Below are 12181 nucleotides of genomic sequence, written 5' to 3'. Positions count from 1 at the left end.
CACAGGATCCCCACCTACCACAACTCACCTTCTCCCTTCTTCCCCAATCACCTTAATCCCTATTCCCCATCATCTCTTCACCACTCACATCCATCCATCCTTCCCACCCAAACCCACTCTACATGGCCAAAACACAAACATCTCTCCCTCTCCCCCATATCTTCTTCTCCTTCTTCTATTCTTTCTTCTTTTGCTCGAGGGCGAGCAACATTCTAAGTTTGGTGTGGTAAAAGCATAGCTTTTTTGTTTTTCTTGCTTTTCCATAACCATTGATGGCACCAAAGGCCAGAGAAACCTCAACAAAAAAGAGAAAAGAAAGAGAAGAGAAAAGGGAAGACAAAAGCTTCCACCTTTGAGTCATGGAAAGATTCATCTCAAGGGTCCATAGCTCAGTAGAAGAGCATTTGACTGCACATCAAGAGAGCATGAGAAATTCCCTCTTCAAGAAATCCCTGAGATACTTCAGGGGATACATGTTCCTCCACATAATTATTGGAAGCAACTAAGGATAGGAACACCAAAATCACTAGGGATCATGCAACAGAAGCAAGGAAGAAACATAAAGGAGCTCAAAAAGCACCATTGAACCTTCAAAAGGCGCCACACTCACTAAGGTGGACTCATTCCTTAACTTCCATGTTCTTATCTCTGTTTTTTTGATTTTTATGCTATATGTGTGTTTATGTTTTGTGTCTCTACTTCATGATCATTAGTATGTAGTAACTATGTCTTAAAGCTATGAATAAATTCCATAAATCCTTCACCTCTCTTAAATGAAAAATGTTTTTAATTCAAAAGAACAAGAAGTACATGAATTTTGAAAATTATCCTTGAATTTAGTTTAATTATATTTACGTGGTGACAATACTTTTTATTTTTTGAATGAATGCTTAAACAGTGCATAATTTTGATCTTGTTGTTTATGAATGTTAAAGTTGTTGGCTCTTGAAAGAATAATGAACAAAGAAAAATGTTATTGATGATCTGAAAAATCATGAAATTGATTCTTGAAGCAAGAAAAAGCAGTGAAAATGCAAAAGCTTGAATAAAAAAAATTTGGCAAAAAAATAGAAAGAAAAAGAAAAAGCAAGCAGAAAAAGCCAATAGCCCTTAAAACCAAAAGGCAGGGGTAAAAAGGATCCAAGGCTTTGAGCATCAATGGATAGGAGGGCCCAAGGAAATAAAATCCAGGCCTAAGCGGCTAAATCAAGCTGTCCCTAACCATGTGCTTGTGGCATGCAGGTCCAAGTAAAAAGCTTGAGACTGAGTGGTTAAAGTCGTGATCCAAAGAAAAAAAAGTGTGCTTAAGAGCTCTGGACACCTCTAACTGGGGACTCTAGCAAAGCTGAGTCACAATCTGAAAAGGTTCACCCAGTCATGTGTCTGTGGCATTTATGTATTCGGTAGTAATACTGGAAAACAAAGTGCTTAGGGCCACGGCCAAGACTCATAAAAGTAGCTGTGTTCAAGAATCAACATACTTAACTAGGAGAATCAATAACACTATCCGAAATTCTAAGTTCCCATAGATGCCAATCATTCTAAACTTCAAAGGATGAAGTGAGATGCCAAAACTGTTCAGAAGCAAAAAGCTACAAGTTCCGCTCATCTAATTAGAACTAATATTCATTGATATTCTGGGATTTATAGTATATTCTCTTCTTTTTATCCTAATTGATTTTCAGTTGCTTGGGAACAAGCAACAATTTAAGTTTGGTGTTGTGATGAGCGGATAATTTATACGCTTTTTGCATTGTTTTTAGGTAGTTTTTAGTATGATCTAGTTACTTTTAGGGATGTTTTCATTAGTTTTTATGCTAAATTCACATTTCTGGACTTTACTATGAGTTTGTGTGTTTTTCTGTGATTTCAGGTATTTTCTGGCTGAAATTGAGGGACCTGAGCAAAACTCTGATAGGAGGCTAACAAAGGACTGCTGATGCTGTTGGAATATGACCTCCCTGCACTCGAAATAGATTTTTTGGAGCTACAGAACTCCAAATGGCACACTCTCAACGGCATTGGAAATTAGACATTCAGAGCTTTCCAGCAATATATAATAGTCCATACTTTATTCGTCATTAGACGACATAAACTGGCGCTCAACGCCAGTTCCATGTTCCTGTCTGGAGTCAAACGCCAGAAACATGTCACGAACCGGAGTTGAACGCCCAAAACACGTTACAACTTGGCGTTCAACTCCAAAAGAAGTCTCAGCTCGTGGATAGATCAAGCTCAGCCCAAACATACACCAAGTGGGCCCTGGAAGTGAATTTATGCATCAATTACTTAATCCTGTAAACCCTAGTAGCTAGTCTAGTATAAATAGGATAGTTTACTATTGTATTAGACATCTTGGGATGTTTAGTTCTCAGATCATGGGGGCTGGCCATTCGGCCATGCCTGGACCTTTAACTTATGTATTTTCAACGGTGGAGTTTCTACACACCATAGATTAAGGGTGTGGAGCTCTGCTGTACCTCAAGTTTCAATGCAATTACTATTATTTTCTATCCAATTCGATTTATTCCTGTTCTAAGATATTCGTTGCACTTCAACTTGATGAATGTGATGATCCGTGACACTCATCATCATTCTCACCTATGAACGCGCATGACTGACAACCAATTCCGTTCTACCTTAGACCGAGTGCATATCTCTTGGATTCCTTAATCAGAATCTTCGTGGTATAAGCTAGAATTGATGGCGGCATTCATGGGAATCCGGAAAGTCTAACCTTGTCTGTGGAATTCCGAGTAGGATTCCAGGATTGAATAACTGTGACGAGCTTCAAACTCTTGAAGGCTAGGCGTTAGTGATAGACACAAAAGAATCACGGGATTCTATTCCAACCTGATTGAGAACCGTCAGATGATTAGCCGTGTTGTGGCAGAGCATTTGGACCATTTTCACTGAGAGAATGGGATGTAGCCATTGACAACGGTGATGCCCTACATACAGCTTGCCATGGAAAGGAGTAAGAAGGATTGGATGAAAGCAGTAGGAAAGCAGAGATTCAACAGGGACAAGCATCTCCATACGCTTATCTGAAATTCCCACCATTAATTTACATAAGTATTTCTATCCTTTATTATTTAAGCAAGTATCTCTTTATATTTCCCATAACCAACCATTATCCGCCTGACTGAGATTTACAAGATGACCATAGCTTGCTTCATACCAACAATCTCCGTGGGATCGACCCTTACTCACGTAAGGTATTACTTGGACGACCCAGTGCACTTGCTGGTTAGTTGTGCGGAGTTGTGACTAAGTGTAATTCACGTGTGAGAGCTACCAAACTATTGGAGCCATTGTTGATGATCACAATTCCGTGTACCACTGTGATTTCTGGTTCTCTTTTTCGATGCCTCCCTGATGGTTGAAGCTTTTTAGGATTTTGCATGTTGTTGCATATTTATGTATATATATATTTTTTTATTTTGGGGCTCTTGATTTTTTTTATAATGGCTTGTTTGATTCTGAAGAAAGATTGTGTCTTTTCCACTCGGCATGCTCTTGCTTGTCTGGTAGTTCCTTTTACTGATAGACTGAAACTGTAGTTTAAGAGGTGGCTGTTGATGACTTATTTGGTTTGTAATTTTCTTCTCGGAGTGTTGATTGAAAGGAGGTTTATTTTCTTGCTGGGATAACTTTTGATGTTTTCCTTAAGTCCTTGCTTTGTCGCTCTGTTATTGGCTCCAAAGGATGCGTCTGGACCAGTAGGTTGCGTCTTGGGATTTTCCTTTTGTCGTGTGTGTTTTTAGATCGAGTTACGTCTGTTTTACCTGAGCTGTTTTCTTTGTTGTGCCCGAGCTGCTTATTTAGTAATCCTCTCTCTTTCTTTGCAAAAAAATTGTCGAGACCTCCTCCAAAGTTTCTGAGGGCACGTCTGATTGGCTAGACTCCCTTGTCTTGATGTGTGTTTCTGTGGTAGATGCTGAGTTCTGTGCAGAGCTTAGGAAACATCACTGACTCTGTAGAAATAAGGATCAGGAAAAGAATTATGAATTGGTAGCGCCTGATTCTGAGGAGAGGGTTTGCTTTCCTGCTCTGACCCGGGGGGAACGCCCCTTCTTTTATGCTTATGACTTGTTGAATATTACTTTTCCTTTTACTTCTTTTGAGACCGACTTGTTGTGGTCGTGTAATGTAGCTCCATCCGAACTCCTGGGGTTTTATCAAGATTTTTCAGTTGCTTTGCCAAGAGTTGGACGTCACACCTTCTCAAACTCTCTTTCTATATCTCTTTGTTTTGACTAAGCCTAGGACTACCAAAAAGAAAGCTTCTTGGGTTTCTTTTAGGTCTGCCCAAGGACATAAAGTTTTTGCTATGTATAATGAGTCCTTTAGGGACTTTAAGAATTACTTCTTTAAGGTCCGAGCTGTTGAGGGAGCTCGACCATTTTTCCTGGAAGCAAATAATGAGCCTGCCTTCCCCTTGTGTTGGAAAAAGAATGTGGTAGTATCGCGGTACACGTGGGAGATGCTTGACGAGGTCGAGCAGTCTTTTTTGAATGTCTTAGAGGATTCTTGGGGGGAACCTCCCCATCTTGATACTAAGAAATTTTGGGGGGATCCATCCCTTGTCCGATCTATGTTGGGTATTGATCAATATATTTTGCTCTATTTTTACTTTGCTTCTTTCTTTTTCCAGTTTGTGACCTGCTTCTATGGTTGATTTTGTTTTTCAGAGATGGCCAAGAATAATGACTCTATGAAGGCCTTTAAAAAGGCAAGAAAGGCTACGGCGGCCCAAAACATCTCGGCCAAAGTGGCTGGGGAAGGGACTTCCCGGGTTCCTCTTAAACAGCCCGTGTCGAGCTCTCCTGGACCGAGGAGGATGATCCCTACCCTTCGGGTCCACGTGCTCGATCCTCCCCAGGCTTCTGCTGTTGTCTCTTCTCCTACGGCCGTTCCTCCTCCAAAAGACCCCAGATTGTCGAGCCTTTTAATCTAGACGCTCCCGACTTTGATGCTTGATAAACTACTTTTTCATGGTTTATCTTGTGCTCAATTGAGTGGTTTTTATCAACTCTTTACCCACTTATTCATACTATTTGCATGGTTTTACTTTCTCCTTCCTGATTTTGTGCTATGATTGAAAACATGTTTCTTTGGCCCAAAATTTTCTATGTTTAATCCTCTCTTATTACCATTCGATGCCTTGATATGTGTGTTAAGTGATTTCAGAGATTATAGGGCAGGAATGACTTGGAGAACGGAAAAGAAGCATGCAAAAGTGGAAGGAATACAAGAAATTAAAGGAACTGCAAAGCTGTCAGCCTGACCATCTCGTACTAAATCGATCATAACTTGAGCTACAGAGGTCCAAATGATGCAGATTTAGTTGCGTTGGAAAGCTAACGTCCGGGGATTCGATTTGATATATAATTTGCGATAGTGGCCGTACAGCTAGGCGACGGAAATGCGTGCTCCACGCGGACGTATCGCAGTGACAAAAATCAGTGTGGCAGATTTCGCCCTCAGCAGTTTCTGGGCTATTTCCGGCTCAGTTTCAAGCCCAGAAAACACAGATTAAATGCTGCAAAGTGGAGGAATGAAGGGGGACGACTCATAATTCACTTTTCATAATTTAGAGATAGTTTTTAGAGAGAGAGGTTCTCTCCTCTCTCTTAGGATTAGGATTAGGATTTCTATTAGGATTAGGATTTCATCTTCTTCTCAATTTTCAGGTTCAATGTTCCTTTTACTTATTTTCTCAATTTGGTTTATGAACTCTTTATGTTTGGATTGATTTTCTTTTTATTAATGCAATTTGAGGTATTTCAGATATATGATTTTATTTAGCTTTTTACATTCTTAGCTTTGGTTGATTAATTGGAGACACTTGAGTTATCAAGCTCAGCTATTGATTGAAATTGGAATTACAGATTGACCTGGATCACTCTAAAGCTAGTCCTTCCATAAGGATTGACTAGGACTTGAGGATCAAGCTAATTATTCCACTTGACCTTCCTTTGTTTAGTAAAGGCTGACCAAGTAGGGTTAAAACCCAATTCTCATCACACCTGATAAGGATAACTAGGATACGAATTCCAGTTCTCATACCTTGCCAAGAGATTTTATTATTATTAATTTATTTTTCTTGTCATTTAAATTACTTGTTCCTTATTTCAAAAACCCAAAAATATTGTTTTCCATAACCAATAATAAACCACAACTCCCTGCAATTCCTTGAGAAGACAACCCGAGGTTTAAATACTTCGGTTATCAATTTTATCAGGGGTTTGTTACTTATGACAACCAAAACTTTTGTACGAAAGGATTCTCTGTTGGTTTAGAAACTATACTTACAACGAGAACTTATTTTTATAAATTCTTTATCGATAGAAAATTAGTTCGTCAATGCTGTCGGGTTTGTTGATCAACAAATCACTCCTTATGGTATCATGCCTACTGATGATGTATCCATTCTTCATCATTTGGATTTTATCACTCGGAGTGGCATTAAACTGGTACACATGGGAGCAGCTTTATACCGGACCGCTCAAGATCTTCCTATCCATGCTACAAAGGCCTTTATGGAGGAGGCCAAGTCGGAATTTGATCGGATTAAGGGCTTGAAGGAAGAGCTTGAGGTGAAAGTGGCCAAATTGGAGAAAGAGTTGGAGGGGGAGAAGACTCGAGCTGTAGCCTTGGCGGCTTCTGCCAAGTTGTCTGAAGATATGGCTTTGAAGCATAAGGATAGCTATGTTACGACTTACAGGGAGATGATGGGTCTTAGGGAAGATTTGGAGTCTGCCCGAGCTGATTATGCCGAGCTCCAGGGTCATTTTGTGGGCAGTGTAGATGCTGCTTATGAGAATCTAAGGGACCAAGTTTGAGTTCTTGCGCCTGATCTTGACCTTACTCTTTTCAGCTTGGACAACATCGTAAAAGATGTTAAGATTGTCCCAGATGACCCTGATGATGATGAAGTCGACCTTCCTCCTGTTCTTGCTACCAAAGTCTCTGTCGTGTCATCTTCTCCAACGCCTGCAGCTGAGGTCGGTCATCCCGAGTCGGATCCTGATGTTCAGATCCTGAACCGTCCTGATGGGACTGTTGATGTCGTCCCTCTTCAGACTCGTCCTCCTTCACCTCGAGATGCCGCCACTGGAGAATCTTTGAATCTATTTAGTTTTTGTTTATGAATCTTGATATGTATAGCCCGGTCTGTGGGCCTTAAACTCTTTTTATTTTGTTGCTTCTGTCTGCTGGATACTTTTAGTTGCTTCTCTGTTAGCAACTTTATTTTTTGAAAAACAAAGGTAGTTTTTCAGGTTCTTTGGGGTTGACTTCAAGTGGCCTCTTGAGTCCTGTTATTATTATAACCATGTTTCTTGTGTGATATGCTTGTCTGCACCTATCTGACACCTTTTAGGGCTTTTCGAGTGTTGGAGCCTTGTCATCTGACCTCTTTTGATCGCCTTCGTACTTGCATACTTGTAGCTTGATTCTTTTGAGGTCGTGGATTTCTAGGTCCAATTTATATGCCTTCCGTCGGCCGACTTCTTCGTCTTGGCCTGAAGTTATTTCTAGTAATCCACTTTGTTCAGACCTTTGTTAGGCCTCTTCCATGGATTTACTTTTAACCTTTGGCATCTTGGTCGGGCCGACTTCACCACATCGGTCTCTTCTAAGTTATTTCTAGTAATCCTCTTTTTTTGGACCTTTGTCAGGTCTCTTTTAGTGATTGCTTTTTATAACTTTTGTTCGTGGGACGCCGACTTCATCACGTCGGTCCCTTCTAGGTTATTTCTAGTAATCCTCTTTTTTTTTATCTTTGTCAGATCTCTTTTAGGGATTGCTTTTTATAACTTTTGTAAGTGGGAGGCCGACTTCATCACGTCGGTCCCTTCTAAGTTATTTCTAGTAATCCTCTTTTTTAGGGCTGGCCAGGCCTCTTTCCAGGGATTTACTTTTTATAACTTTGGTTATTGTGGTTGACTGGTCCGACTTCTTTTACGTCAGCCTGTCTTTAAGTTATTTTTAGCAACCCATTTTTATTAAGACCTCGTCAGGTCCTTTCCATGGATCACTTTTGATAACTTCTCGCATTATTTTGTTTTTGTCGCTTTTTCATCTTTGCCGATTTTTTAGAAATTGGGTTTGATCCCCATTTGGTCGATCTTTTGATGAATTTGGCTTTCATCTTTGTTTGGTCGTGACCGTGCAGTGAATTTGGTTTTCACTTTCTGCCGATCTGTAGCTTTTATAACCGGGCGATGAATTTTTTGCGTTTCAGATTAATGCGTCTTGTAAAAGTGGATTTGTAGAAAATATGAAAAAAGAACTTGAAGAGGTAAGGGAGGGGAGACTAGATCGGTACCTAGCTAGTAAGACAGATGAGCCTAGAAAAAGAAGAAGAGATGAAGAGGTTGGCCGCTCAGAACAACCACCTCGTACCCCGGAAAGGCAAGTTCACACAATACATAGGGATTTGCGGGAGGAGGAATCTCCAAATCATCTCGCAAAAGACACCTCAAAGAAGTGTACCACGTTGGATGAGAAGAGGCACCCGACCTCCCTACTATCACCTTTACTAAAGAGGACGCAGCTGGCGTCATCATAGGACATGACGATCCTATGGTCATCACTATCATGTTGGCCAATGCCAATCTACATTGAACACTGGTGGACCAAGGAAGCTCGGCCGATATTTTATTCAAGACAGCCTTCGACAAACTCGGCCTAGAAGAAAAAGAGCTCAGAGCATATCCGGACAGCTTATTTGGACTTGGAGACACTCCAATCCAACCACTCGGTTACATCTCGCTACACACAACCTTTGAAAAATGGCGGCTTTGACACTTGGAAGAAAGAGATCAGAGAGAGGGAAAGAAAGAGAAGTCGCGCCGCCATCGGACCTTGGAAGAAGACCGTGCCTCGCCACCACCGCCGCGCTGCTCCGGACCGCTGCCTCGCCAAGCCACCTCGTTCTCTCGCAGTTGTCGTTGTCGGAGGACAGAGATGCGCACAGGGGAGGAGCTGTCACTACCTTCGCGTCCGTTGCCGCCAACCACGAGCCAGAGCGGGAGGGAGATATCATCGCCAGCTTCGTCAGATTTCTGGTGCTGAACTCGCCTCTGCCGCCGCGTTGAATCGCGAATAAGGAACCGCCATCAGATCTGTCATCGCTGCCAAAACGCGGTGGAAGGGATGGAAGCTGTGCCGTCGTTGTTGGGTTCATCGTTACTGCTATTGTGTTCTGTCACTGTCGCCGGTGAGATGCCTGCTGCCGCCATAGCCCCGCTGCCGAAAAACCGCGGCTGTAGCCGCAAGAGGACGCCCCTGCAGCTGCCAAACCCCATTCCCCTCCAGTTTGGGTTCCACCTCTGGTTCATTTAAAATGCTAGGTTTTGTTCTTCCGAGTGTCAAAGCCGCCATTATTAACCTAATTATTAATCAGAAATATTTTTAACTATTTTAATTATATTAATTTTAATTATATTGATATAATTCTATTTTTTATTCATTATCCTAAAATTTTATTAATAACAAGTTATTATCTTAATAGTGACCTAATATAATAATAATAATAATAATAATAATAATAATAATAATAATAATAATAATAATAATAATAATAATAATAATAAGATAGAACATTAGATTTTAGATAAATATAAATTAGTTATTAATAATGATAATTATATGATTAATTTTTAGTAATCATTAAATATACCAAGTTTAATTAGTTAACAAATAAAAAGAAATATTATTACACGATTAATTGTAGAAGCAACATATATATATATATATATATATATATATATATATATATAACTAATTTAATATTAATGATAATTCAATATATATCTTAATGACCAATTTAATATTAATAATAATAATAATAATCTTTCCTTTTATTAAAATATTTATTTAATTGAATTAATATAAATATTTAATGAAAATAAAGGATGGATTTTTTGGCTTGAAGGATAATACAATCAAATATTCTTGAAGATCTTAAAGCTGAGTATATATTCTTCCTATATTAATATACGCATGCATGTTACCTCATTTTTTGTATAAAAAGAAAATAACATTTACCTGTTAAATTTGTTAGTTGCTCAACCGATTCATCTTATTTATTGTGATTGAAATTGATATATAACCATAAAGATTTTTTTTCCTCCATTAATTTTAGTAAGAAAATCCATGATGTAAGATCCCTAAATTTTTAAAAGTTAATAAATTATTATGATGTATTATATTTATTTAAGACTAAATTTTAGATATTGTTATATAAAAGTTGAGTAAAATCTTATTTATTACTTAGAGTCCTTATAATTGAAAAAAATAATGAGTATTTTGTATGCCTTAATTTTAATATATATATTTTTAACCTTATTTTATAAAGAAAGGAGAATTAATTTACTTATCTCTAATTTTTATTAAATTGATATTTAATTGAAAATAATTTACAGATTGGTAATTAAAAGATATTTTTAAAGATGGATACTTTACATTTAATTTGATTTTTAATTATTAGTTTATCTTTTCATTTATTTTATGAAATTATATTATTACCCCTATCTTTATTAAAATTTTCTAATCTACCCCAAACCCTAATTAACCGACACTCTCCCCACCCCACCCCTAACCCACGGCTCACCCTCACACACACATAGATACCCACAAAAGGAAGAAAGAAAAAGAAAAGAAAAGGGAAGAGGGAAGGGGACCGAAGAAAGAAGCAGAGGGGGGAGAAGGGAAGGCGGCGTGGTGGGTGTCACTGCCACCGTCGCCGCTGCTGTGAGAGAAAGAGATCTGAGAGAGGGAAAGAAAGAGAAGTCACGCCGCCATCAGACCTTGGAGGAAGACCGTGCCTCACCACCACCGCCGTGCTGCTCCGGACCGCTGCCTCGCCAAGCCACCCCGTTCTCTTGCCGTTGTCGTCGGAGGAGGACAGAGATGCGCACAAGGGAGGAGCTATCACCACCTTCGCGTCCGTTGCCGCCAACCACGAGCCAGAGCGGGAGGGAGATATCACCGCCAGCTTCGTCAGATTTCTGGTGCTGAACTCGCCTCTGCCGCCGCGTCGAATCGCAAACAGAGAACCGCCATCAGATCTGTCATCGCTGCCAGAACGCGATGGAAGGGATGGAAGTTGTGCCATCATTGTTGGGTTCATCGTTACTGCTATTGTGTTTTGTCACTGTCGCCGGTGAGATGCCCACTGCCGCCATAGCCCCGCTGCCAGAAAACTGCGGTTGTAGCCGCCAGAGGACGCCCGTGCAGCTGCCAAACCCCATTCCCCTCCAGTTTGGGTTCCGGCTCTGGTTCATTTAAAATGCTAGGTTTTGTTCTTCCTGGTCACGCGCACGCTTTAGCCATGCGTACGCGTCGATACCAACTTCTCAAATCTTTAGTTCTTTGTGTTCTTTCCATTTTACATGCTTCCTTTCTATTCTCTAAGCCATTCTTGCCCTATAAACTCTGAAAACACTTAACAAACATATCACAGTATCAAATGGTAAAAAGAGAGGATTAAAAATTAGTCATTGAAAGGCTTAGGAAGCATGCTTTCAATCATAGCACAAAATTCGGAAGAGAACTTAAAAACATGCAAATTATATGGATAAGTGTGAGTAAAGTTGATAAAATTCCCTCGATTCGATCCAAAATAAGTCATGAAATAGTGGTTCATCAAATCTCCCCACACTTAAATGTTAGCATGTCCTCATGCTAAGCTCAAGGGAACCAAAAGAGTGAAGGAAATTGGTAGGACTTATGCAAAAACAAAAATAAAAAAGAAAATAAAAAAAGCAAAAGCTGACAAAAAATAAAAACAAAAGGAAATAACCACACTCATAGCCAAAGGGGTGAGAATTCATAATAGCAACAGAAAATAAAAACAAAAGCTGACAAAAATAAGAAAACAAAGTCCTAAAACTAACAAAAACTAACAAAGGATCAAAAGGCAAACATATTCACATTAAATACAATAACCAATAATAAAACACACATTTGCAGTTCCCTAGCAACGGCACCAAAAACTTGAAAGAAGGTTACCGTCGGTCTAGAATTTTCATAAAATAATTCCGTTGTATAGTTCCAAATCGATAAATAATCTTCAATCAAAGTTTAATTTTGGTTGTCATAAGTCCAACCCAATAAAAATAACTGAGAGTATTAGTCCCAGGTCGTTCTTCCTAGGAATTACAATCGA

This window comes from Arachis stenosperma, chromosome 7 (genome assembly GCF_014773155.1).
Source record: "Arachis stenosperma cultivar V10309 chromosome 7, arast.V10309.gnm1.PFL2, whole genome shotgun sequence".
Classification (NCBI taxonomy): Eukaryota; Viridiplantae; Streptophyta; class Magnoliopsida; order Fabales; family Fabaceae; genus Arachis; species Arachis stenosperma.
Note: the sequence above shows the minus strand (reverse complement) of the source record.